Source organism: Canis lupus, chromosome 6, assembly GCF_011100685.1.
Source record: "Canis lupus familiaris isolate Mischka breed German Shepherd chromosome 6, alternate assembly UU_Cfam_GSD_1.0, whole genome shotgun sequence".
Classification (NCBI taxonomy): Eukaryota; Metazoa; Chordata; class Mammalia; order Carnivora; family Canidae; genus Canis; species Canis lupus.
In genome coordinates, this window is record NC_049227.1 from 78,000,928 (window position 1) to 78,026,430 (window position 25,503).

General features: G+C 52.9%; 4 long non-coding RNA genes across 9 annotated transcripts; 3 read left to right on the forward strand and 1 right to left on the reverse strand.

Annotated features, from left to right (window-relative positions):
* Positions 1 to 7,226, reverse strand: LOC119872297. Of its 2 annotated transcripts, none has more exons than XR_005361471.1 (3): positions 7,001 to 7,226; positions 3,938 to 4,032; positions 1 to 302 (listed from the first exon to the last, which is right to left on the reverse strand). It is a non-coding gene; the product is annotated as an uncharacterized LOC119872297 (long non-coding RNA). The 2 variants fall into 2 exon arrangements; XR_005361470.1 differs by having other exon boundaries at positions 3,938 to 4,886.
* Positions 2,949 to 6,987, forward strand: LOC102156543. Of its 2 annotated transcripts, XR_005361469.1 has the most exons (5): positions 2,949 to 4,080; positions 5,081 to 5,371; positions 5,681 to 5,847; positions 6,582 to 6,711; positions 6,828 to 6,987. It is a non-coding gene; the product is annotated as an uncharacterized LOC102156543 (long non-coding RNA). The 2 variants fall into 2 exon arrangements; XR_005361468.1 differs by having other exon boundaries at positions 2,954 to 4,080; positions 6,582 to 6,987.
* A 1,616-nt stretch (positions 7,227 to 8,842) lies between the features above and the next one.
* Positions 8,843 to 13,506, forward strand: LOC119872298. Its single transcript, XR_005361472.1, has 2 exons — positions 8,843 to 10,056; positions 12,147 to 13,506. It is a non-coding gene; the product is annotated as an uncharacterized LOC119872298 (long non-coding RNA).
* A 5,856-nt stretch (positions 13,507 to 19,362) lies between these two features.
* Positions 19,363 to 25,281, forward strand: LOC106558979. 4 transcript variants are annotated; one of them, XR_005361476.1, is made up of 4 exons: positions 19,363 to 19,628; positions 20,451 to 21,730; positions 22,201 to 22,447; positions 23,969 to 25,281. It is a non-coding gene; the product is annotated as an uncharacterized LOC106558979 (long non-coding RNA). The 4 variants fall into 4 exon arrangements; XR_005361475.1 differs by having other exon boundaries at positions 20,451 to 21,647; XR_005361474.1 differs by having other exon boundaries at positions 19,363 to 19,700; positions 20,451 to 22,447.
* The last annotated feature ends 222 nt before the right edge of the window (positions 25,282 to 25,503 follow it).

Below are 25,503 nucleotides of genomic sequence, written 5' to 3' on the forward strand. Positions count from 1 at the left end.
TTATGCTGTTCCTGTTTTCGAGCCGCAGGGAAAGCCCGGGGGCTATTTTTAGCAGTGGGAGGTTTGGGTTCTGGGAGGGCACCGGGCACCGGGGCGTGTTTGCTACATTAGGGTTTAACATAATACAGAGGCGGCAGGCTGAAGGGAACTGTTTCAGGTTGTTTTTGTTAATCAGAGAGCGTTGTTTTCTTCCAAGCTGCAACGTTCAGACTTAATGGGCAGCAAGCAAACGCCACCCGGTACACACAGATTTATCCTCATAAAAATAATTCCTTTGTTCGATCCAGTTTCCATGAGCTATCCTAAAAACAGGAAAGAAATACCATAAATATAGCATTTGCCTTCAGTCGAGTGAGTTGTTCTTTCAGGGAAAAAATATTTTGTGATTCTGCTATTGCACCTCACACAAATGAAGTGTGGAAGGGTGTTCTGTGATTCAGGGGCAAAGCACGAGCGAGACCTGTGCCGAGAATTTATTTTGAGCTCTTTTAGGTGCAGGCAAGACACTTAGCTCTCTCCTGGATGGCCATCGGCACACCAGGGCAGGGGTGGGGAATAACAACCGCGGGTGCAGAGAGTTGAGGTTTGGGATTTTAGAAACAAAATGCATATTGCAGGGATGTAATAAATAATTTTCCCCAAATCAGACCCAACAAATTCACTTAAGAAACAATCGTTGAGCACCTAGGATGCCCCTGCCACTGGAGGGGCAGGACGGAGCAGGGGAGAGTCCCCGGCCCCCAGGCGGCTTGCAGCTCACGAGGGAAAACAGGTCAGAAAGCGAGCGTGGCACGTGCTGCGACTGGGGAAAGACCCTCCTACAGCCACAGAACAAGCCCCTTGTTGCTTAATATTCCTAAACTTCAATTGCTTCATCTCTGACATGAGGCTAAGAATTCCTATTAAGGATGGCACGTGAAACATGTGGCACATATGGTCAAAACAAACACAAATCTCCCATGGCCTCTTGCCCACACTCCCAGCTAAAAGAATAATACAGGAAAGAGGAGAGCATGAGGCCCACAGACAAGGAGTTTCAGCCTAAGAGGGGTGCAAGGAAGGCCCAGGCGGGTGGGGGGGATCTTGGGATGACAGCTGTCCCCCAGGCCTGGGGGCCCCTGTCCAGATCAGAGCCGATCAGAAGTCCCCCAGGGAGATTGCTTCAAAAAGATGAACTTGATAGGACGCCAGCTGTGTTTGAAAACATTTGTAAGAGGTTTCTGCCATCGAGGACAGGTTTGAGGCTAGGTCAGAAATACGCCGAAAATTCAGCAATCCTAAAATAAGAGAAAATGACTTCAGGGGAAATAAAAAATCGTGCAGGAAAAGTAAAACGCGGAGTGTTCTTGATGACACAGCTTTGAAAATACTGACCTGGCTAAAAGGAAGTGGGTGAGATCTATACTGGAGGGCTAGGAGGATAGGGAGAGAAAATATGTGCGTAGGTTGCACACGGGGCGGTGGCCAGATGTCACAGCTAAATCCTCATCTTCTCAGGGTAGAAAGTCAAGGGAGAAGGCGTCAGATCGACAAAGCACCGATGGCAGTACCCGCCGGTTAGTGAGAGACGCGGGGTCAAGGGGGGCAAGCGCCGAAAGCGGTTGTCTCTGGACCACGGGAAGCTGCACGGCATAGTTTGGGGAAAGAGTGGGGAGCACCGAGGCAGGCCCCCCCTCTTGTATCAAAGCATCTTTTGACTGTTTAACTACATGCACATATGACTTGGACAATCATAAAACTAAGTTTAAAATAATAGCTACATAAGAACAGAAAGTGCCGGAATTCCTTGCCGTGTTTGTTAACAAATAGAAAAGTCATGTGCACGTCACATGAAAACTTTTCTGAGAAGGAGCTGCCATCACATGGTGTGCCGGGCTCACTGGCTCTTCATTATATTTCACAGATTTGCAAAGTTGGCTTGTTGATAAAACATCCTTTGCTTAAAAATGAGAGGGAGGATAATAAATAAGCATTTGCCCCCGCAAGGTGGTGGGGAGAGTCAAATGAGGGAAGGCATTGGCTTAGCTCGGTGCTCCGTAAATACTGGCAGGTGGTGCAGTCGGTTCTCTTCTGGGCTGTAATTATGTCATTACCCCCAGGTGACGCCCTCCTGCTCCCTCAACTTCTTCTGGCCCCGACTTAGCTCTGGCTGCTGCAAGAGAATACTATGGGCCGGTGGCGTAGGCAACAAATCCTTATGTCTCACGGTTCTGGAGGCTACAAGTACGAGACCAAGGTGCCAGCGTGGCTGGGCTCTCGGTGAAGGCCATCTTCTGATTACAGACTCCTGGCTCTCTCCTCACTGTGTCCTTACATAGTGTGGGGAGGGAGGGAGAGGGAGAGGGAGGGGGAAGGGGAGGGGGGAGGGAGGGACGGCACTCCTGTGTTTCTTCTTCTTTTTTTTTTTTCCTGTGTTTCTTCTTGAGAGGGCACTAATCCCATCATGAGGGCTCTGCTCTCAGGGCTAATTACCTCCCCAAACCCCATCTTTAAATACCATCATAGTGCAGATTAGGATTTCAGCATATGAATTTGGGGAGGGGGACACACATATTCAGTCCACAGCAACCGCCCTACTGACTGCATGGCTGGGATGTCAGACGCAGCCGTGAGCCATCTGGAACCGCGCCAGCGAGGGCAGTCCCTCAGGATGGAGAAACAACAAGGTAGAAGGATACTGGACCTGAGAAAGCCATATACTTTGATCCTGTTTGAGCCCCAGGCCTTGTCTCATATTCTAATCCTCTTCCTAATTTCATTGCTGTTAGCAGCAGAGTAGTAGCGACCATTTCCGGTGTGCGAAGCAGGAGCACCTAAGACCTGAGCACCTGCAGTTCTGATGCATATACAAGATCGAAGGAACCGACAGGTATTCAGGCAAGGAAAGGGGTAAGAATGTTCTGGGCAGAGAGGACGACGTGGACACCAGCACCGAAGAGGAGAGACACGTAGAGTTTGGGGAACAGGAAGAGGTTGGGGATGGAGAAGGGAGGGAAGTTGGAAGAAGTGGGCCTGGTGAGATAAGCAATATCAAGGCCTTGGAGATCGCACAAAGGGGTTTTGACTTTCATTCTGGAACAGTGGAAAACCACTGAGGGGAAGATGCTAGGACTTGCTTTTTAACTGATAATGTGTGTGGAATGGAGAGTGGACTGGCGGCGGCAGAAAGAACGGAGTCAAGGAGGCCAAGAAGGAGGCTGTTACAGTAACCGAATCGAGGCATCAAAGGGCCTAGACTGTGGTAAGGGTTGGCGATGGAGACAAGGAGATGGATTTGGACAGGTTCAGAAAGCTGGGGCTGGAATCCACTCATTCAGCAGGAAGGGAGAGGGAGAGGTGGGCGCTGAGGATCAGGCCTGGAAGGCCCTGGAAGGAGGACTGAGCTGCTCTGGGAGGCAGAGAACAAGAGGCAGAGCGACTTGCAGGAAGAGCATGCAAGTTGCCGATCTCAGTTCAGATACGCTCAGTTGGAGGAACCTGCAAGACATCTAGATGCTAAAGTTCAAGAGAATATCTGGGGCTATGTCTGGATTTGTACTCAATCCAGAATGAGTCTTTTCAAAGCTTATTTATTTATTTATTTATTTATTTACAAAGCATTTTTAAAAAGTGAACCTAGGTACACTTCGGAAGAGCCACATTAGTTTAGTGAAAGGGGAGTCATTGTCTATAGCAGAGGAAAGGGAGCCCAGAAAGATCCAAAACCCACAGTCAGGGACGTTAGAGGGTTAGTCCTTTAGTTTTGCTAAAAAATTAAATTAACACCGAGATCATACAATTAAACACAACATAAAACCCTGGATCTTTGCAAACCTGCCAACCTGTACCAGTCTATCCTAAGTTAATCATTGATCACCAGACAATAACCGAGAACTGAGCTGTGCTTTGTGCAGTCCTGGAAATCGCAACCTTTAAGGCAAATAAGGCAAAGTCTCACCTGAATGACCTTCTACACTGAAGAGGCTAATTTAACTGAGGAAGAACGAAAGTCAACGCACAGCTGGAAGAATGTCTGGCAGCGAAGGGTAAATGCTACGATAAAAACAAACAAACAAACAAACAAACAAACAAAAACACCAGGTGAGTCGTGTGACCGAGCAAATACTTTAAATTGGATGATCAGGAAAGACCTGAGGGTGCGTTGGGAATAAGAGCCAGCCGTGCAAAACCGATCTAGGAGAAGAACATTCCGGAAGAGCAGGGACCTGTCAGTGTAGACGTCCTAAGGTGAGACTGGGTTTCAGGTGGAAGTGCAGCGAGAGGCCTGTGAGGCCAGGTTGAGTGAGCAGGGAGAGGGCCACAGAGGTGGGGGGCCCCGAGCCGGGTCTCAGGGGTCAGAGCTGGGGGGTTTTCTTAGTGCAACCGAGGGTCCTCAGAAGGAGTTGGCAGCAGAGTAGCCTTGGTGCTCCTCTGGGTGCTGCGTGGACAGCGGACTGGGCCAGGGGCCAGGCAGGAGGGGCAGGGAGAGCCCCCACGGCCCCCTCGTGTCCGCTCACGTCTGTGCTGCCGGCACCTTGTCGCAGTGTCTTCCTCGGGGCAGCCCGGAGGCGGTGGGCGCTGTCGCCCCCAGTTTTTGCTGAGGATCCTATTATCACACACAGTTTGTGGCTTGTCACTGTCCCTTTAATAAGGTCTGATGTTTGATTTAGGAAGTTCAACAGCCCACTGACGCCCTGCGTTCAGACTCCGGCAAAGCAATTAACTGGCCTGGGAGCACAAAGGCCAGACTCGGCAGCTGCGGGACAGGCCTGGCCAGAGGCTTGACGGCGAAGGCTTGTCAAGCTCAATCAACCGGGTGAAGCCAGGGGCTGACAATGACACAGAGTCCCCAAGTTGCCCATTGTTCTCTGGCCAATGCCAATCTGCCTCCCGGTGCCTCCAGGAATCTGGAGGAAAAACAAAACATTTTTTTCAAACCTGGTGTTTTCAAGTCTTCAGTCATTTGTCACCACCCAGCTTAGAAGAGCACCCCAGGCTCGGGTGTGGCTCAGCGGGCACCGGGCAGAGCTGCTCCTTCTTTATCTGCTTCCTCCCAGATCCACTAGCTAATGCGAGACCTTTGGGCCTTCCTCACAAACAGGCCCTGAATCACCTCCGAAGCCCGGGAAAGGTACCGTCATTCTTCCTGTCCTCGCCATCCAGTTCCTGGGCCGGGCGGAGGCATGGACGCCAACCGCTGGATCACGGCCACCCTCAGACAAAAGGCACAGGCTCCAGAGCCACCTGCCCCACACCGCCCTCCCGGGGAATACCCCCCCCACCCCGGCCCTCGTGGAGAGGGTGTAAGGTCCCTCGACCCCGTGGTCAGCGGGGAACCCTGGCCCCAAAGGACTTTCCAGAGGGGCCTTTAATTGCAGCATGGCATGAAGAGGTAAGTGAAGTCAATCAGATGACTCCCCTAGGATTTGGAACCGCCAAGCAGAGTCATGACAGTCGAAAGTGGGCCCTGGGCTGGGAGGTAGTCGACGCCTGGACCAGGCATCGAGGGTGGAGAGGAAGCGGGTGGGGGGTGCACACGTGTGTGCAAGAGAGGGAAGCTGTGTCTAGAACGATGCTGTCCAACTTGGCAGCCATATAGGGCTTTTCTATTCTACTCACATGATAATTTTGATAGATTCATTGGATTTGTTTAGGTTAATTTATATAAATAGCATCAGTAATTTACAATTTACTCCCTCAGCGGCCCTGCAGAGATCTAGACCACTCCCGTGGTCACAGCTAATTCTATCGGCCGACACCGGTCTGAGAGGCCCACTGGGATAGAGTGCGAAGTCTTAGTTCCCCGTTTGCAATCTCTGATTCCAACCCACGAGCCTCAACTCTGCCTCCTGCCCCATGTTTCACAAGGTAATTTGTATCCCTAGAATTGGCACCTCCTACTCTCCTGTAGCACCACTATCTTTCTTTCAAGCCAGCTTTTAGTCCTCATCTTACTTTTTATATTCAAAAGAATCTTAACAACAACAACAAAAAAAGAATCTCAACTAGGGGCGTCCGCCTTTGGCTCAGGTCGTGGTCCCGGGTCCCGGGATCGAGTCCCGCATCTGACTCCCCGCGAGGAGCCTGCTTCTCCCTCTGTGTCTCTCGTGAATAAATAAATAAAATCTTAAAAAAATAAATAAAGAATCTTAACTAGCTACGTTGACTGACCGATATGGTGATAAAAAAAGAGCCACTGCAGTTTATTGAGTGGTTGTGTACGAGCACGATGCCTTAGCATTTTATGTGAATGCTTTTATCTAATCCTCAGAGGAACCCTACAATATAGGTCTTTCATGTGCATTCGACAGCTGAGGGAGCCCAAGCGTAAAGAGCTTAAGCCAGTTGTCCGAGCTCCCGGAGCTGGCGGATGGGCGAGGTAGGCCTGGCCCGGGCTTCCCCCTCCACGGCTGGCGCGCCGGGAGCTGGCCGGACCTAGCACGGAAGCAGACCCGGGGAGCGGCAGGTATCCCGCCGGGGACCCGGCAAGTGGGAGCCACGAGTCTGCACTTCTTCACATACGTCCGGCTCCCGGGCACCTTAGGGCAGCTCATCTGGTTCCAATCATCTCTCTGCCCAGCATTTTCTCTTTTCCATTAAAGAACAGGAAGTTGGAGAAGTGACGGCCGTGGGCACGAGCTGCCCCTGCTGAGAAATAGCCCGTCAGGAGCGAACTGTGCGTCCTGCGCACCGGGGGACCTGCCAGCAAGAGTCGCGGATGCTGGAACTCTGGTCGGAGAACTAAGTCGTGTGCGGATGGTCGCTGGCAGCCGACTCGGGGCGGAGGGGGCGCGGGGGAGTCAGCACATACTTCTCTGCTGAACTCCATTTCCCATTTGGTTTGGCAGCTTGTTTTTCGTGAAATGAGGCCAATCCAAGAATTCCATGTCAACATCGCTCCTTTTACTGGAACCACAAGCGTAGCCCCCTGGGACCTGCTGTATCTCTGGGCGGACATCAAAAACAACTCCTTTTTGCTTTGAAATTATAACAGTCTTCTGAGAGCTACCCACTTCCTTACCTTTTTTTTTTTCCTCTCTGAGGAAGAAAGTGAGGGCCAGGGCTTGTGGGCTGCAGCACCCCAGGATTTGCTGTTGGCATAGAGAGCCTCCGGGCTGGCCGGGCCGAGGGGTTCTCCTGGACCCTGCGGCGGTTTCTCCTTTCTTGTGCGTCCAAGGCCTCCTGGTTCCTTCCTGCCTGCTTGTCTCCCTTCCAGGACCAGCTTGACGCATAGGCAGGGCCTTCCCCACCCCCAGTCACCCTCACCAGAGCTGCCCTCGTGCCGTGACCTCAGGGGGCTTGCGAAAGAGGCTGGCGGATCTGAAGTCCTCTCCCATCCATGAAAGCTTTGGTAGCTCTCCGGGCCTCTTCCCTTGGGGAGAGCGGCCACCTTTTAGGGGCTCCAACACTTGAGCCCCCAGGAGGGGGAGGGACGGGCAGGAGGGGAGGGGAGCGGGGCACGTTTGGGGAAGGGGAGTAATGACCAGTGATTCATGAACAGTTTCGAGTGGGTTTGCTGGCACGTGCTGTGTGGGGACAGGCGTGTCAGCAGTGGCGCTCGCTGCGGACAAGGTTCCCTCCACCAGACAGGAGGCGGGGCGACCGGGCCCGGGTCACCTTTCTCTAGCAAGGCTTCTGCAAGTCCTGAGCCGCTCAAGCACGGACACATGCCCCCCGCCCCCCGAGTCCTCGTAACGTCCTGCGCTTCTCTCCTTCATGGCTCTGAGCGCCCAGCCATCGCCTCCTTGCTCTCCGGCCTTCTCACCTCGATCGTCTTCCTGTTTGTCCTGTGTGCCCAGTGCCCTCGTGTGTGCCCGGCGAGGTTAACGAGCACGTCCCTTTGTTGAGTGAGTGAATGAACACTAGCTGCTCCTCGAAGCACTAGCGGGGGAGCACATGGGGCAGGAGCACGTGAGGGAGCAGGTGGCTCCCGCGGTGCTAACCAGAGCTGAGTCTCTACCCAAGGACGGCGCCGTGTTCCCCGGTCACATAGTGTGCCTGGGCCATGCATCTGGGCTCCGTCACTTACCAGCCGTGTTTGGGCAAAGCTGTTTAATCTTGGTGCCTCCGTGTCTTCATTTATAAAATAGGGATGCTAATAATACCGAATATTCTTTTGTGAGAAATAAATGAATAGCTCACAAGTCCTTAAAACAAAGTCTAATATGTAGTAAGCTCTGAATAATTGTCTGCTTAAGAGGTTTTTTAAAGCCCTAGAAGAGAGCAGGTCTTTATGCTGTCATCATCTGCTGCTGCCTTCCTTTGCTCCCACCTCATGGGCCTCCTCCCTCTGCTCGAGGTACCTGCCTGCCCGGGGCTTTTGCATCTCCCTTCTCCTCACCTGACCTGCTCTCTCCCAGATAGTCACATGATTTTCTCCCTCACTTCAAGTAGGCCTTTGGTGAAGTATCATTTCTTCAAAGCCTTCCCTTTAGACCCTACTGAAGTGAACACACCCCTTTTCCTGCTTTGGGTTTCATCTCATGTGTGTAGCGTATGGAGCGCCAAACACAGTATTTATGCATTATTTTATCTGAGTTTTGTTTGTGTCCACACTAAATGTCAGCCCTGAGAAGACAGGCACTCTGTCTTACTCACCATTTCGTTCCTAATGTCCCGCAGAGTGTCTGCCAATTGCCAATAGCAAGTGCTTAGAAATAGTTGTTGGGTGACTGGGTGGATGGATAAGTGGATGCACGGACAGATGGGTGAATGGGTGGGTGGGTGGGTGGATGATAAGTGGGTGGGTAGATGGATGGGGAAGTAGGTGAATGGGTGGGTGGTGGACGGTGGGCGGGTGGGTGGGTACATGAGCCTTTTGGGAGACTTCCACGTCCATTTCCACCAGCCTTCCCATCCTCAATCCCACATGCACACCTTCCCTGGCTCTTGCTCGATGCCAGACTTACTCTCTTGCTCCTTTCCCCTCAGTTGGCCTAGTTGCTAAAACCATGAACTATCTTGGAGGCAGGGTTCTTACGCAAGCAGTTTGGGATTTGTTGACTAATTCAGAAAAATCAGCTGCCCAGTGTCAGCTGTTAAGGGAATACAGTGAATGAGACAGGTGAAGAGAGATGATTACATCTGCATTAGAGCTGGATCAGAGAGAGGCCCCAGAGTGGAGCCTCGGAGGAGGGGCCCATAAGCCACACTTAGGGCAGGAGTCCCCCTTGGACCCCAAGCTAGGCTCCATCGCACGGCCTCATCTTAAATCAAGTACATGTAGATGACACACAGCTCATCTGCCAGATTGGTCCTGAGCTGAAAACAATGCCTGAAGAACCAAACTCTTGTGAAACTGAAAGCTTTTATCAGCAACAGGATCCCAGATTTGATATCCTCGGAGAAATATTTTCAAGACCATGGGGAATGGCTGGCAGTGTAATTAGCAGTGAGTGGAGCACCTTCAGCCTCAAGGGAGGAGAGAGCTTGGGCTCCAGATGCTGTGGGCCCAGAATGGGGCAGACACTTCACAAGGCTTGGTCCTCTGCAAATTGCATACTCAAAGACCTTTTATATTTTAATTTTCATAGTCCCAGAAGATGCCGGATCAGAGTTCCTTGATATGATTTTAAAAAAAGGTTTTCAAAAGAAGAGTGTAAGGAATGGAATTGTCTCCCTGCCCCCAAATTCATATGCTCAAGTCCTAACTCAACCTACCTCCACAGCACTTCAGAACACGACCTTATTTAGAGAGAGGATCTTTACAGATGTAATCAAGCTAAAATGAGGGTGGTCCCTAACCCAACAGGACTAGTGTCCTTCTGAGAAAAGGAAATTTGGACACAGACAGACATAGAGGGACGATAATGTGAAGAAACATGGAGAGAAGACAGCCAACCACAAGCCAAGGAGAGAGGCCTGGAACACACCTTCCCTTAACCCCTTGGAAGGAAGCAATGCCACAACACCTTTGTTCTGAAGTTCTAGCTTCTGGAACGGAGGCAACGCATTTCTGTTAAGTCGTCCAGTCTGCGGAACCTTGTTACAGCACTTCTAGGAAACTAATACAGAGAATTCATAACAACTCTCTTTAGATCAAGAAAGAAGGGCTTCATCCATGTCTTCTAATCATTGGTAAATCCAAGTATTTCCTAGAACGGTTTCGTTTCTCTGTGACAGCACATACATTGTATAGTATGTATGATGTGGCATGAGACAGCGTGACCCTGCCTTTAGAGGTCTTGAGGGGACTGCTGGTGTGTTCAGCACAGGGGTTCAGCTTCATTTAACCAATACCTATTGATCCTACCGTGTGCCAGGCCCGGGCCTAGAAACAAAGAAAATGTAGTCCCTGCTTTCAAGGAGCTCACAATCCAGTAGGAAAAAGCACAAAGATAGAAATAATTATATCTCAGAGCAATAGGGAGTGAGTAAGATGCGTACAGAGTGAAAAGTAACAGGAGAAAAAGGCGACGAACTCAAGGGAAGGGATCTGGTCAGAGATGATTGCCAGGGGAGGGTCCGGAGCAGAGTTAAACCTGCAGGCTTCTCCGTAAGGTCTCAAATCTCGAAGACCTACAGACCTGTAAGCCGGTGGAACAGGCTGATACGTGCTATCAATCTGAATATGCTTTCGGAAGCTGCAAATCACTTGTGGATCATTGCAGTTTTTGTTTTTTTAATCGCAAAAAAAAAAAAAAATTGGAAGCTCTCAAATCTTTAACAGACAGTGTTAATTATGATATATTCATACAGTAGTCACACTATAGAAAATTATGCAACTGTTAAAAAATGAGGTGGAACTATATATACCACCACAGAAAGATCTCTGAGACGTATTGTTAAGCGAACACAGGAAGTGTTAGAACAACACATATAGTATGATACCATTTATGTAATAAATACAAAGATCTATGCCGAGTACCTTATATTTGTGAGTGCACAGGGAGAGCTCTGGCGGGATGCATAACAACTGGTACCACTGGTAGCCTGGCAAGATGGGGGAGGAAAGAGGGGGATATTTTATATATTTGCACATATTCATTTAATCTTTTACAATAGGAAAGTCTTTAAGGCAGAACAAACACATTTTTAGAACATCTCTTGTACCAACGGCTAGTCCACCACCCTAGCTAGGCCCGAGGCCCTGGGGCCCTGGGGATGTACTCGTATGTGTGAGCTCACTCCTGGGGAGCTCACCTCTCACCCTCTGTCCTCAGGCTCCGTCCACCTGGCCAACACGCCCGTTTACACGGTGGCCTTGCCCAGCTCCCCACATTCATGTGCATGCTGTGTCCTCTGCTACACTTGTAGCTAGAGCTTTGGATTCGGTGCAGGTAGAACCTGGCCTCAAATCCCAAACTTTTCACTCACTAGTGGAAAAGGTCACACAGTGACCTTGAGAACACTGGCCTTATCCTCTGAGCCTCTGAATTCTCCCACAGGGTGATTGTGAGAATTAAATAAGGCAATTCCCATTAAGGGCTGAATAACGGGATCCCCGGGTGGCTCAGTGGTTTAGCGCCGCCTTCGGCCCAGGGCGTCATCCTGGAGACCCGGGATTGAGTCCCACGTCGGACTTCCCACAGGGAGCCTGCTTCTCCCTCTGCCTGTGTCTCTGCCTCTCTCTGTGTGTCTCTCATGAATAAATAAATAAAAAAATTTTTTTTTAAAAAAAGGGCTGAATAAACCACAGCTCTAAAAAAGAGTAATGATTGAAATCGCTATTGACTATGTCCAACTGATCCCCCCTAAAATCAAACCAGCCCCAGGTTAACCCTCACCTATGGATTTTCTACATCATCTTAAGTGACTGTACTTCACCAGTTTTAGTGAAAAATTATATCACATCAAACCAAAAGGAAATGAACAATGGGATTTAAGTGTTTCCTCAAGAGTGCTCATTTTCAGTAAATCAGTCTATCTTCTTCCTGTGTCCTCTGTCCTTCTCCCTGTGTCCTTAAAACCAAAACAAGTCTGTACAGACCTGTTCCCGTGGGAAGAAAACCCACTAGGACACTATCCAAATGTGCAAGTTTGCTCTATCTTTCATCAGAGCACTCATCAAGAAGTTTCATTGAAATGATGTGCCCTATAGACTTAGCATGTATTTATAGGATACATTTTTATTTATTTATATTGATTCAGTTATGTTAATAAAAATAATAGCATAGTGGACTTATCATTTTCAACTACCCAGCATCTGAGCCTGCTTTCTATTTCAGAGAGTTTTGTCATTCTGTGAGGTTGGTGAAGAAGCCGGAAACTCCCTCCCTCCTGGAGAAGCTGGAAGAAGTCAAGCAGTTCCCATCCCGTCCGCCGGCAGCCAGGGCTCCGACCTGCATGGTGGGCGCAGTCGTTCAGATGCCTCGGTCTGGAACTCTAAATCTAGAGCAAGTGACACAAAGACAGGGGGATGGCCGAGATGATCCCAGCCGCAGTCTGAGTGGCAGCAGCAGTGCCAGCCCCCGGTCACAATCCGACGGTTCCTGGGGCGAGGCCAGGCTGTGTTCTCAGCTGCCCAGTCTACATCCGTTCCTGCCCATTTTCCACACCTGCTTCTTTAACCTTCCTGTCGATTCTGTAAGCCACCCAATAGCCTTTCAGTAACTTCCTATTTTCTTTAAGTCAACCAGAGTTGGTGCCCCTTTATTTGTAACCAAGAACTCCGACCAGAACTAATCACGGCAAATTACTGAGCAGCTATGAGCCGGGAATTATCCTAAGCCTTTACGTGGGGTATCTCGCTTAAACTTCCTACAACCCTAGGAGAATGGAACATGTTATTCCCATTTGACAAATGAGAACACTGAGGCTGGCTAAGGTTAACTAACGTATTCAAGGTCAACACTTAGGACAGAGGCGAGTGTCAAGATCAGATCAGAGAGACTCTTCCTCCTACTCAGCTCCCAAGCATCTGTGGATCAGTTTACTAGTTACTCAAAGTATCTATAGCTTGTCCCAGGTAATCCTCACAAGTCCTTCGGGTTGGAATTTTTAATTCCAATTTTACAAATGAGGAAACCGAGACTCAGAAGCATTAAAAGTGACTTGCTCAAATATTTATCGTAAGCTTTGAAACTGCACATCCTCTTTGATCCAACAATTCCAGGTCCGAGCACTTATCCCAAAGAAATAATCAGAGGCGTGACCAGAGATCATTCATTGGGTTGTCGTTTATTACAGGGAAAAATTAAACACCGTCCTTAAGGTCCAACAGTCAGGCAACAGCCAAACAAATTAGGGCATCCCATATGATGGAACCTTACGTGGTCATTAAAAATCAGGCTGTAGAAGCAAATGAGGAGTTGTCTAGGCCTGAGGGTAACATCAGGGTTGACTTCAAAAGGGTGTTCAGGAACTATTGAGAGTGATGGAAATGTTTCAAATCTCGACTATGGTAATGGTTACACAAGTGTACGCAGTTGTCAAAACTCACCAAACTACACACTTAAAATGGGGGCATTTATTGTACATGAACTATACCTCAACAATTAAAAAAAATCCTGTAGAAACCATTTTATCAAAGATAATATTCACAAAATATTAAGTGAAAGATTACAATAAATAATTATAGTATATTTATTTCCATGTGTGCTCCATGTGTAGAGAAAAAAAGGAAATCTACCAAAAGAGCAATAGTGGTTATCACCGATGGGTAGAAATTATGGATAATTTAGGCCTTCTTTACATCTTTCTGTATTCTTTAACAATCAGAAGAAACAAAAACTAAAAAAAAAAAAAAATTGAGTACATCACAGAAGCATTAAGTAGAGGCTAGAAATGAGGACTTTGCAGGCAAGTTAATTGTACCTTGTACTGTGCCTCAGAGTTTCTGCTCTGCACCAGGAATTGCTGTGATGCATGCCCAGGAGAATCGCCCATAAAACATGTTCTTGCCTGTGAGGAACTTGAACCCTGCACAGAGGGTGAGGAGGGAGTGATTGCATCGGGTTAGGGAATCAAGAGAGGCCTCATGGAGGTGGACTCTAGGATGAGCCAAGAAGGATGCGTGGGGCTGCAGCAGGCGAGGGAAGGTGAGACAGTTGACATGCCTGTGGGAACAGAGGGGCTTCGGCCTGGACGGGAAAGTCGTGTGCAGGGTGGTGCTGGGTGATGAGGGTACAGGGGAAACTGAACGTAGACTGGGAGGAGCCTGTGATAGGGCCTGAGCGGGTGGGTCCGACTAACTAGAGATGGCAGGTCAGAAGCACCCACAGGTCAGCAGCGCTTAATCCCCGTTCCCGACAGAGGACCTCTGAGTTATAATGTGAATCCACAAGAAAATAAAACACAGTAATTACTGAGAAATCCAGTGTAGGGCTATTTGGGGGGCACATATGCTGGATGTGCCTGTGCTGTGGCTGGTACAGACGTTCAGGATACCTCGATGGCCTGTGGTCACTCAGCTACCTCTCCCCACTCCGCCATGGGGATCCCAAGGGCAGAATTGGGAGCCCGTTGGGTTCTTGCCGCTGGTGCCCATCGCAATGCAGACGTGTGGCTGGTACTGAGTAGAGGGTCAGGAAATGACTGTAGAGTGAATGAGGGGACGTTTACGTCGTGTAGAAAGGACTCTAGGGGAGGAGGTTAGTGTAATGATAAGAGCATAGTCTCTGGGAGCAGACGGCTGGCCTGTAACCCGGGCTTTGCCACTTACTGGCTGTGTAGCCTTGAGAAAGCCATTTCATCTCTCTGTGCTTTGCTTTCCTGCTTCTATAAAATGAGATCCGCTTCCTAGGCTGTTGTGGGGATTAAACGAGTGAGTGGATGGGAAGCGCTGAGAGCCATGCCCAGCACGGAGGAGAGAAGTGTCGGATAGTATAGATCTTGCGAGCCAGCCTCCTTTAGAGATAAGGAAACTGAAGGCCAGAGAAACGGTGGTGATTTGTCCAAGGTCATAAAAGGAGTTGAAAGTGGAACTTGGGTCTCTGACTCTGCAAATCAAGAACTGTCTGGAATAAAGGGACTTACTGGTTGGCTCCTTGCCATGTGCCGGGCACCATCCTAGACCCTGTCTGGGGAACATGTTTACAGCCTTTGGATTCAGATGAAAAGATGTATACATAGGAAACAACTCCAGACCGTGCAATGCAATAAAATGCATTCCTAACCAGGCAGGCTGGAGGAAACGGGCCTCTTGGCAGCACCAGGATTTCAACCTGGGACTTGTAGGGTGAAGAAACAATCAGCACGGTGGCTTTCCATTTTTGTGTGTGTGTGAAGTTTGACAAAGAAACGTCAGACACTCCCTCTCCACAGACTCTCCCTCCACATTACAGTGAAGGGTCAAGCCTTTTGGAATTAGAGAATTCTGGGTTGAAATCCTGGCTCCCTTGGTTATCGGCTGAGTGACCTTGGGATAGTCAGTTGCTGCCTCTGAGTTTCAGTGTCTTGATCTACGACATGAAGGTAAAAATACCCTGTTCACTGGGTTATTGTGGGACAAAAGGAGCTGGTGTATGAGAGATACCAGGCGATCAAAAACAATCAATCCCCCACCCCATCCCCTCTGTGGGTTCTCTTTGCTGACCTACCAGATTGAGGCCTCAATACCTCTATAATGAGGGTCAAGCTGTGAGCTCCGTGAGCTGCAGAAAGAGAAAAAATAAAATTAAATCATTGGGGATCCCTGGGTGGCGCAGCGGTTTGGCGCCTGCCTTTGGCCCAGGGCGCGATCCTGGAGGCCCGGGATCGAATCCCACGTCGGGCTCCCGGTGCATGGAGCCTGCTTCTCCCTCTGCCTGTGTCTTTGCCTCTCTCTCTCTCTCTCTCTCTCTGTGACTATCATGAATAAATAAATAAAATCTTTAAAAAAAAAAAAATTAAATCATTGGAAGACATTATCTTCCCCTAAGACCCGAGACCAGGACTTTTTTCTTTTCTTTTTCTTTTTCTTTTTCTTTTTCTTTTTTTTTTTTTTTTTTTTTGCAGTGGGAGGAGGCTGTTGAGGATGGAAGCAGCACAAGGCTTTGGAAAAGGGTGTGGTGAGGACTACAGAGGAAAGGCCCAGAAAGGGAGAGGCAGGCACTCAGGACTCGGGGCATGGCCGGCCCAAGCAGGATGTCAGCTTTCCTCTGGTGGAAAGGGAGGGAACCGACGTGTATGCAGCATGACTAAGCGCCAGTTACTGTGCTAGATGCTGGGGTACAGCCTTGAACTACGTGTGACTCTTGCCTAAGAGGCTCCAGGCTCATGTGAACACTGGCACGCACGTGGAGTACTCTAATCCAAAGAACTCTAGCAAGGGGAAGAGAGCACAGAGGATGGCATGACTGACACTGCGAGGAAGTCACGTGCAGGGACGACCAGGAGGGGGATCCGGGGGGCAGCCGGAGGGGGGACAGGGATGCAGGGCCTCCCACCGCAGGAGAGAAGACGCAGTGGTGAGGCCGGGAGGGAGGGCGGCTAGGTGACCGGGGGTCGCGTCCTTTATCCCGGAGTGGTGGGAGCCGGGGAGGGTTTCAAATGAAACCCTGGGGGACTCTGTCAATTCTGGAGTTGGAAGGACCGTTCCGGCAGCAGAATGGGGTGCCCTGGGGGTGGCGTGAGCCTGGAGGCAGGATGCCAGTGAGGACAGTGTCTGAGGGTCCCAACTGGGAGCGCGAGGGGCCATCTCCTGCCCAGCTCCCCAGCCTCACGCGGTCCTGTCCTCTTCCGGACCCGCAGCGTGCATTTTCCTCGCTCAAGGCCCTGTGACCCCGGGCCACGTGCTGCGGTCATCTGTGTACTTGTCATCCCTCCACCGGCCGGTTGGAGCATGTTTCCCTCTCTGCAGCCCTGGGCTGAGGGGCTGGTCACAGTTGGCAGGGCGTGCTCTGGGGGGTCACAGGGTCCGAGTGGAAGGGCCCGGGGCGAATGCAGCATGTGGTCTGGTTCATGAGCCCCACAAGGCCTCCGGGCCTCCTGCTCACTTCCCCTTCTCTATTTGTCCTTAATCCAACTGTGCAGAGAAATGTCTTAACCGACTTCTGTATTGTTTTGTGAATCAACAAAGGACTGTTGCATGTTTACCAACCAGAGCTTTAAGGAAATAACATATAATGAGGGGAGGAAAGGCCAGCTGGGGGTAGCTGGAGCTCGTCTGCACGGCTCTCAGTTTCTCCTGTCGCAGAGAAGTCAGTTGTGCTTCGCAGCCTCGGGTGTTTTCCAGAGGTGAGTGTGCTGGTGCACAAACACGATTGCTTGCAGAGTTTTCTCCCTCCCCCTTCCAGGACTTTCCCCGGGCCGCCCTCTGTTGCATCCGCGTAGGCGCAGATAGGATGGTTGTAGGTTAACCAGGGCCGAAAGGCGGTTGTCACCTGACATCTGCGCCAACGGCTTATGTAAAACGAGCCGCTTCCAGCAAGCACGAGGCCCAGGCGGGAGCCGCCCGCCGCTGGCATCTTCCAGGCGCCGGTGAGCCGAGCGCACCCCGGGCCAAGTGCGAGGCGGGGCGGGGGGCTGGGGCCGCGGGGGGCCTGGAAGGAGCTGCCTTGACGGGCCTGGGACATGTGGGCAGAGAAGGCAGGCAGGACGGATCGAGTCCCGGGTAGCACCTGTTCCCAGGGAGTAAATAGCACTTGGCCCCTGTGTCATCACGCCTGCCTGTCGCCCAGCAGGCATCCTGCTCATCCTTCACCGTGGGCCGCCAGCCTCACACCGTGCCGCTGGTTTAAAATGCGCTTTGGAACACACAGCAAGGGTCTTGACAGCTTCTGCTCAGCCGAGCAGCCCTCCCCAACTCCCATTTCACAGCTGCTGTCCAGCTGCAGGGCTCACGGGTGGGCCGGCCGGCCGAGGGTTCGGATCTGGTGCCCCCGGCTCCGGAGGGAGGCGAGGGGACGGCGTGGGGGGGAGCAGAGAGCCCGACACGGCACTCGGCTGCGATCCCGGGAGGACAGGTGCTGGTGGCCGAGCCTCATCCCCCCTTCCTCTCCTCCTCCCCCTCGCCTCTCTGTTTACAGTCTATTCACAGGACAATATTTGAAGTATTCGAAGTATGGGCATCGCAGCCCAAGACCGAATGCCACGCTCCTTGTGCGGAAGGGGAGCGGGTAAGCCTAGAGACCGGGAAGGCTCATCAGTCGGTTCGGGGATGAATCAGAAGTCGGCGATTACTCTGTTTTGAAACCATCTGACAGCATTTGCTGGTTTGAGTTCCCGTGCAGAGGCTAAGAGCTGGGGTGCTAAGGCGGACAGGCCCGGATGAGATTCCAGCTCAGCCACAGGCCTGCAGCCCAGCTCGGCCGTCTGCTGGGTGGCCAAGCCGTGCAGGTTTGCCAGGGTCTCCTGGGCGTTGGGAAGCCCCTCATCCGGGACACATGTACAAGACCACGACCGCGCTTAGCTTCTCCGCTGAGTGAGACTCAGAGGGGGTCATGCCCGTGCCAGTGTGAACCAGCCCCTCGGCCCAGGGCCGCAGAGAGGGGAGCGTGCTCCCGACCTGCCGGAGGAGGGATGGCAAGGACACACATGACTCACACAGTGAGCGCCCTGCTGAGGAGGCTCCCACGATGCCCTTGGAGGACCTGGGTCACGGGGGGCCCTGCAGAGCCCAAGGGGCACGGCTGCACAGACACCCGAGTCTGCACAAGCGCGGCAGCGTTCAGGAGCGAGGGTTCCCTCCGTGTCCTACTGATGGGGAGTGACATCTCTGAGGGCAAGGCCTCGCCGACTGTCAATGGCTGGAAGGGGAGGGACATCAACCTTGAACCCAGCTGTCCTACATCCGGCCCGAGTCCCGTCCCAGGTGCTTTGCCTCCCTGAGGCCTTTCACGCTCCTCTTGGGCGCCGGGAGCCCCCACCGAGGGTGCCCTTCTGGTTGCCCCCGTGTCCCTTCGCTGCTCTCCGGGCCCTGCTCCCTTCCCCCGGCACCGTCCTGCTCCCCTCGGGCACCTCGCTGAGCCTTCTGGTTCCCACTCTCCTAACACCCTTTATATGTTCCGGCCGTGACGTCTCCCTCACCGCATTTTGCCCATTGACTGGTGCTCTGTCTGAGCTCCTCAAAGGGGCAGTTTCTCGCTCCCTACATCCCCCGCAGCCAAGCCGGGGTCCTGACGCCCCGAGCTCCCAGAATGTCCTGGACGCAACTGTCCACTTGAGGCTAGCTCTCCCTGCTGAGCGCCTGTGCGGTGTAGGCACTCTGCCGGGCATATATAGTATCTCATTTAATCCTCACAACCAACCCTAGCGGTTTGACTGAGGACACACAGGAAAGCAAGGCCCAGAGAGGCTGAGGCTCCGGCCCATGGTCACACAGCCCCAAAGCAGCGGGGCCAAATTTTGAGGCCTGGTCTGCCTCCATAGTGTTAACTGTGGGCTCTTCTCTCACGGGTGCCCAACCCAGGTCCCTGCTCCTTTAAGGGACTTGGTACCAGATGGAAGTTGGACGGATGCTCTGGGCCGGCGCAAGCTTTCCGCAGGATACAGCACCGGACGCAGGCCCCGCCTTCGGGTCCCAGGCCCCTCGGTGCTTTCAGGGGCGGCTCCCGGGCGGGACCTCACAGCCTCGGGGGTCGAGAGGTGCGCCAAAGCTAAGGAAGGCAGCTGGGTGTTCCCAAGCACCCCGGGGGTTCGGACACTTCCCGTGACCGTGTGCTGTGGCCATCGACTGGGGCCCGGGGCTCAGCCCTGGAGCCGGGGCCGTGGAAGGTCTATGGGAAGATCGCGGGGTCAGCAGCCGCGTGTGTGAGGCGGGCAGGCGGCTGTGGAGGCTCGGCCCCGAGGTGGGCGCAGGGCCTGAGATGGGTGCGGGGCCTGAGATGGGCACAGGCCCTGAGATGGGCACAGGGCCCGAGGTGGGTGTGGGGCCCGAGACGGGTGCAGAGCCTGAGATGGGTGCAGGGCCCGAGCTGGGAGCGGGGCCCGAGGTGGGTGCAGGGCCTGAGGTGGGTGTGGGGCCCTGGGATGGGTGCAGGGCCCGAGGTGAGCACAGATCCCAACGAAGGCATGGGGAGGCCGCGTGGTACCCCCTGCCCCCCGCCCCGACACAGGGCCTGGGAGCCTTGGGAGGGGCTTGCAGCTCAGCGGGGCCTGTGGTGGAGGCTCGGCAGCGGGCGGCGGCCAGAGGCCCTGACGTGGCAGGGCGGGGGGGTGCCAGTCCTTCCGGGCTCCTGGCGGTAAGGGAGCCCAGGGGTGCCCCGAGCAGTCGGCACCATAGTGAGTGCGGGCGGCAGGGGCGGGGGTGCAGGGCCCGGCAGGCCAGGGCTCCAGGTTCTTCCCCCGCTGCTCCCCAGCTGCCCCCCTCAGCTCTGCACACCCCACCCCGTGCCCACTTGTGGGCCGCGGCAGCCTCTGCTCCCCGCGTGTTTTCCGCAGGCCGGCGCTGCGGGAGGTCGGGCGCAGCCTGTGCCCACCGCGTGGGCAGCCCACGGGCAGGACCCCGCGAGCCTGTCGCCGGGGCTTGGTTGCCAGAGGTTGGGCGGGCCCTGCCTCCCCGGAGCACCCTGGTCCAAGGGGTTTCTCCTGGGCACACGGTGCGGCTCCTGCGCCCCAGGGGCTCCGCGGAGTCCCGTCCCTCTTCTCACCCTGTGCTCCTTCTTTGGCAGAACCTGAGGCAAATGGAATCTTCTCGCCCTGGTGAAGAAAGACGCGTAAATGTCTTGGATGGTATCTTTCCTTCCCTGACTTTGAAGTGAGGCGAAGACAAGCCAAGTGGCCTAAACTGATAATAAGCACCCTTGAGTGTGCTGGTAGCTCCGAGTCAACAAGTGTCCAGAACATCGTGAGTGTTGGGAGACGGGGCTGTGAAGCCGTTTTGGACGGAAAGTCGTGTACAGCAGAGTCAGGTCCAGAAGCGAAAGTCTCAGGAGACGAGGTGACGTTCTGGAGATCATCAGGCCGCCGCGGGGATCTAAATCCAAGACTCCAACCTTTGCTTCCTTCTCTCTTCCTTCTCTTCCCCCTAACGGTCACCCTGTGGTGTCACTGGTTGGTGGAGGAACGTAGAGGCCCCGAGAATTAAGGGCAACCCCTTCTGCCTTTGAGGGACTTCCAGTCTAGGAGGGAGGTGAGCGGGTGAAAGGACGAGCGGACGATCCTTGACAACATGCTCAGGGGGACGAACAAAGGCTTCCATGCAAGTCTAACTGCACCCTGGCCTGCACCCTGTGCTTCCAAGGCCCCACCCCTCACCCCCTGTGGGACCTGGGGCATGTCCCTAACCTCCTGAAGCCCCAGTTTCCTCATGTGGAGGACCACCTCTTTGGGTCGCCGTGGAAGCATTCAGTATAGAGCCGGGCACACAGTCGGTGCTCAGTCGTTGGAAGCAGAAACTCAACCCTCCAGAAACACTACCTCCTCCCCTTATACTTCCCGTGGGGACCCCGCCATCTGCAACGTAGATTGCCACCTGCTTGCCCTTCAGTCCTCGTAAGAGCTTTCACAGCTAACTAGGAAGATTCGGAGTGAATATTCACTGAAGAAGTGGCTTCAGGGTGGATCAGTATGAGACCAACAAGCACAGGACACCTCGGATACGCCCGGGACTGTTCTGGCACCTTGCTGGCCCTGCGTAACCCGTATAACACGGACGCTGTCTGCACACCAGCTCCATTATCATCTCCATTTACAGATCAGGAAACCGGGGTCCAGAGGACGCTGAATACCTCGCCCCACGTCGTAGGGAGGGCGGGACTCAGCCGGGATGAGGCCCACTCGGCCGGGCCTGGAGCGGGGCTCTACGCGGACACCGCGGCCCTCACCGACAGGCGGCCTGACGAATGGATCTCGGGATACGGGGCCAGGTAACCCTCCTTCTTACAGACCCTGAAGCTGAGGCGGACAGAGGGCAGCCGACTTGCCGGAGCTCACACGGTCGGCTTTAGGGGTAAATGTCCGGGGGGTGGCAGGGTCCCTCTTCTCTGCCCCTTTGGAATTAGATGTAGCCTAGTGACCTATTTGACACCATAAAGTGTTGGTAGAAGTTGCCTGGAGCTCAGCGGGATGGGAGCTTGAAGAACTTGCCTCCTGTCCTCGAAGCACACGGTGAAGGTGAAATGAAGCTTCTGTCCCTCCGGGTCCCCGAGCGACTAGACGAGCAGGGCCCACCTGGCAACCAGGGTACCGAGTGGGCGACACGTGCTCATACGCGAAGCTCGTGAGACGGGGGCGGGATTGTCGTCACAGCAGAGCCTGGGTTCCCCCGACCAGACTCGCACCGCTGGGAGCAGGAGCTCGGGCAGCCAAGGCCTCGTCCGGCTTCCCGTGGCCTTACCTGCGGCGTGGGCGGCCGCGCTCCGGAGCCTCACCCACCAGGGACGTGGCCCCCTCACCCACTGCACTATTCTTGGATTGCAGGAGCCGATCGCTCACGGCACGAAGGGAAGACAGCTGCAGAATTCCAGCCGCCGACAGGAGGTTTTAGACGGACATGGACAGCTTGGCTCTGCTGGCTGATGGAGCAGACACGGCCTTCCCCAAAGCGCTGTCCCGGACCGGCTTCTCTTAGTAAAGAGAGCATCGTCGCGAGAACGAGCTTTTCATAAAGTATTGAGGTCAGCAACACCTCAATGCTAAAGATGTAAAGTCAAGGTTAACTGACCAGGTTTGTATCTGATTTTTCAGAAAGTTGCAAAGATTTATTAAGAATAATTCGTGACACAACCTAACAGGCTTATTACTTGCTATTTGGCAAATCATTAACACAGAAACAGGTGGTACTGACATCAAAAATGCTCAACTAATTTTTCAATAACATTTTTGATCAGTTAAAGGAATCCAACTAGAATTTTTAAAAAGCAGTTTCTACATGCAAAGAGTATCATTTATATTATATTTAACTAATGACAGAGAAGATTATACAAAAGAAGATTTTTAAATACTGATTTACATATATTTATTCTTATTAAAAATGTTTAGTAAGGGATCCCTGGGTGGCGCAGCGGTTTGGCGCCTGCCTTTGGCCCAGGGCACGATCCTGGAGACCCGGGATCGAATCCCACATCGGGCTCCCGGTGCATGGAGCCTGCTTCTCCCTCTGCCTGTGTCTCTGCCTCTCTCTCTCTCTCTGTGTGACTATCATAAATAAATAAAAATTTAAAAAAATTAAAAAAAAATGTTTAGTAACACATACCAAACAATTAGTAGCATCTAGGTCTAGACAAACTTTATATTCATTCTTATATTGTTTCTGCATCCTCTACATTTTATGTATGGACTTTATATTTTTCAGTATCATCTGGATTTTTCCATAAACCATATTTATAACCGAACAGTTCAATCAAGGTTTTCCTTTTTTAAGTTATATTTCCTTTCCCAAGATTGGGGAGCTCTCTGTGGGGTCCCTGGAGGCCATCTCGAAGGTGACCCTGAGCCCAGCTGCGACATCTGGGGAGGGCAGACCCGGGATGGGACCGTGTGGCCCTGGGGCCCCCTGGGTGCAGCCCCCCTTTTCAGTGGTAAGGGACCCGGGGCCCAGGGAAGGGGTGTGCCCACAGCCACGAAGCCAGCGAATGTAAAGAGAACAAGAGCTGGACTCAGGCCTGCCTGATGCCGCCGTCCATACACTTCAGCACTCCCCAGTCTCCCAGGGAAGCCCCTGGTCTGCACACTGTGCTAGATGCTCTCTCAAAACTTAGGCGGACGTGACTTCCTGCCCTGCGTTCTGGTGCATCAGCATCTGCGGTGCCTTCCCAGTTAAAGCACTTGAAAATGCGTCATCTCCCCTAAACCCGTAACACCTCTGTGGACCGTCAAGGCCACTTAGCACTAAAGCTCAGTCCTCCTGTTTTCTTGGCCCTGCTTTCCACATCAGCCTGCTCCCTCGCCCGCCTGCGGTCGGTGTGGAAGACCAGGGGGTACCGGGGCCTCTCGTTTCTTAACTATGGACTTTAGGGCAGGTGACTTGAAGTCCCTGAACGTTACTTCCCTCTGTAAATGGGTGTACTAACGTACGTCATCCAGGTGATCCAAGGAAATGACACATGCACTTAGCGTCAGGGCCCAGGTTCACCCCCATGTTGCAGGGGACCTCATCTCCCGCAGACGCAGTAACCCACAGTTCCACAATGTGTCCTTTCTTTCTTTTTTTTTTTTTTTTCAATGTGTCCTTTCTATTTCCTTCTAGAGTCTTCTCCATGTCGTAGGCTGGTGCCCTCTGCCTCACCAACTCCTGCCCCTCCAACGCGGTGTCACCTCCTCTGAGAAGCCCGCTCTAACTCCTTCAGCCAAACTGAACACTCCCCACCTTTGGAGCCCTGTTGAAATTATGGATCTCGCCCCACTGTCTTCTACCTTAGGCTCATGACACCACTGGGTGACTGCCTTTTTCCACCAGGCCACACCAGCAAGGATCTTTTATAGCCGGTAAAGCTGGATCTATATCTATGCCTACCTAGCCGTTCATCCTCACGCACACTCGGTCACACGCACACGTGGTCAGACGGGCACCTGTATAAACACGAACATAAACACGCACAGGGGTATATTTCCGATAATTCAGCTCCATTAGAGAGAGTTGAGTTTTTGCCCCATCAGAAGAATAGATCAAGACTTGGAAAACCTCTGCTTTTCTTCCCTTGCTTTGAAAAGATAAAGAAATGTGAATGCTAAATGGGAACAGGGGATGAGAAGGAGATAAGCTTGGGAACGGAGAAAGGAGATGAGAAAGGCTAAATACACGATCTCACTTAACCCTCGGAGCAACCCGGCTGGGAGCTTCGCTTTACAGTTGAGAAAAGGGGGCCTGGGAGGGTTAAGTGCCACATCCAGGGTCGCAGAGCCAGGTTGGATCCTCGCTTGGCCCGGTTCTGAAGTCGGTGCTTTTCCTGCAAAGCTAGGCGGTGTGCCCCTTGCCAGCCGTGGGGTGGCGGGGAGCGGGACACGCTCTGAGCCGGGTTACAGGTGCTGGATTCTGGTCCTACCACTTCCTCCTGATGTGACCTGGGGTAGGTTACCTCCCTCTAGGCCTCATTTCATCCCCAACAAGACGGGAGGGAGACATGGAGAATCATTCAGGAGGAGCCTGTGAACGTGAACAGACCCTCCAGCAAGTGAAGCCCTGAGAGAAGCTCCCGGCGCAGAATTAGGGCAGCCCAGTGGGAGCTGTAACCCTTCCCGTGAAGGCCGCACCGGCCCCCGCAGATCCAGGAGGAGCCCCGCTCCCTCCAAACCCGACGCGGCCTCTGTCCCCCAGCCCCAGGCCAGGACCCCGCCCGGGCCCCAGCCGCTCACGTCCCCACAGCCTAGGTTCCCACCCTTTCTGCAGGGGACTTTAGCTAGGGCAAGGTGGACCTTGGATGACAGGAAATACATCTTGTAGAAAACCAGCAAAAGCAAAACTCTTCAGGGGCGCCCGGGGGCTCAGCGGTGAAGCATCTGCCTTCAGCCCAGGGTGTGACCCCGGGGTCCCGGGATCGAGTCCCGCATCAGGCTCCCTGCATGGAGCCTGCCTCTCCCTCTGCCTGTGTCTCTGCCTCTCTCTCTGTGTCCCTCATGGATAAATAAATAAAATCTTTTAAAAAAGAAAAAACTCTTCAATCCACTCCTCTTTACTGAGGTCTCCTCTGGGTCTGCAGCTCGCAAAGTGGCCACTTCCGAGTCTGCTTCCTTTTCCCGCCTCCCTTGGTCTCCGCGGGTCAGGGCGATGCCTGCCCGAGGGCA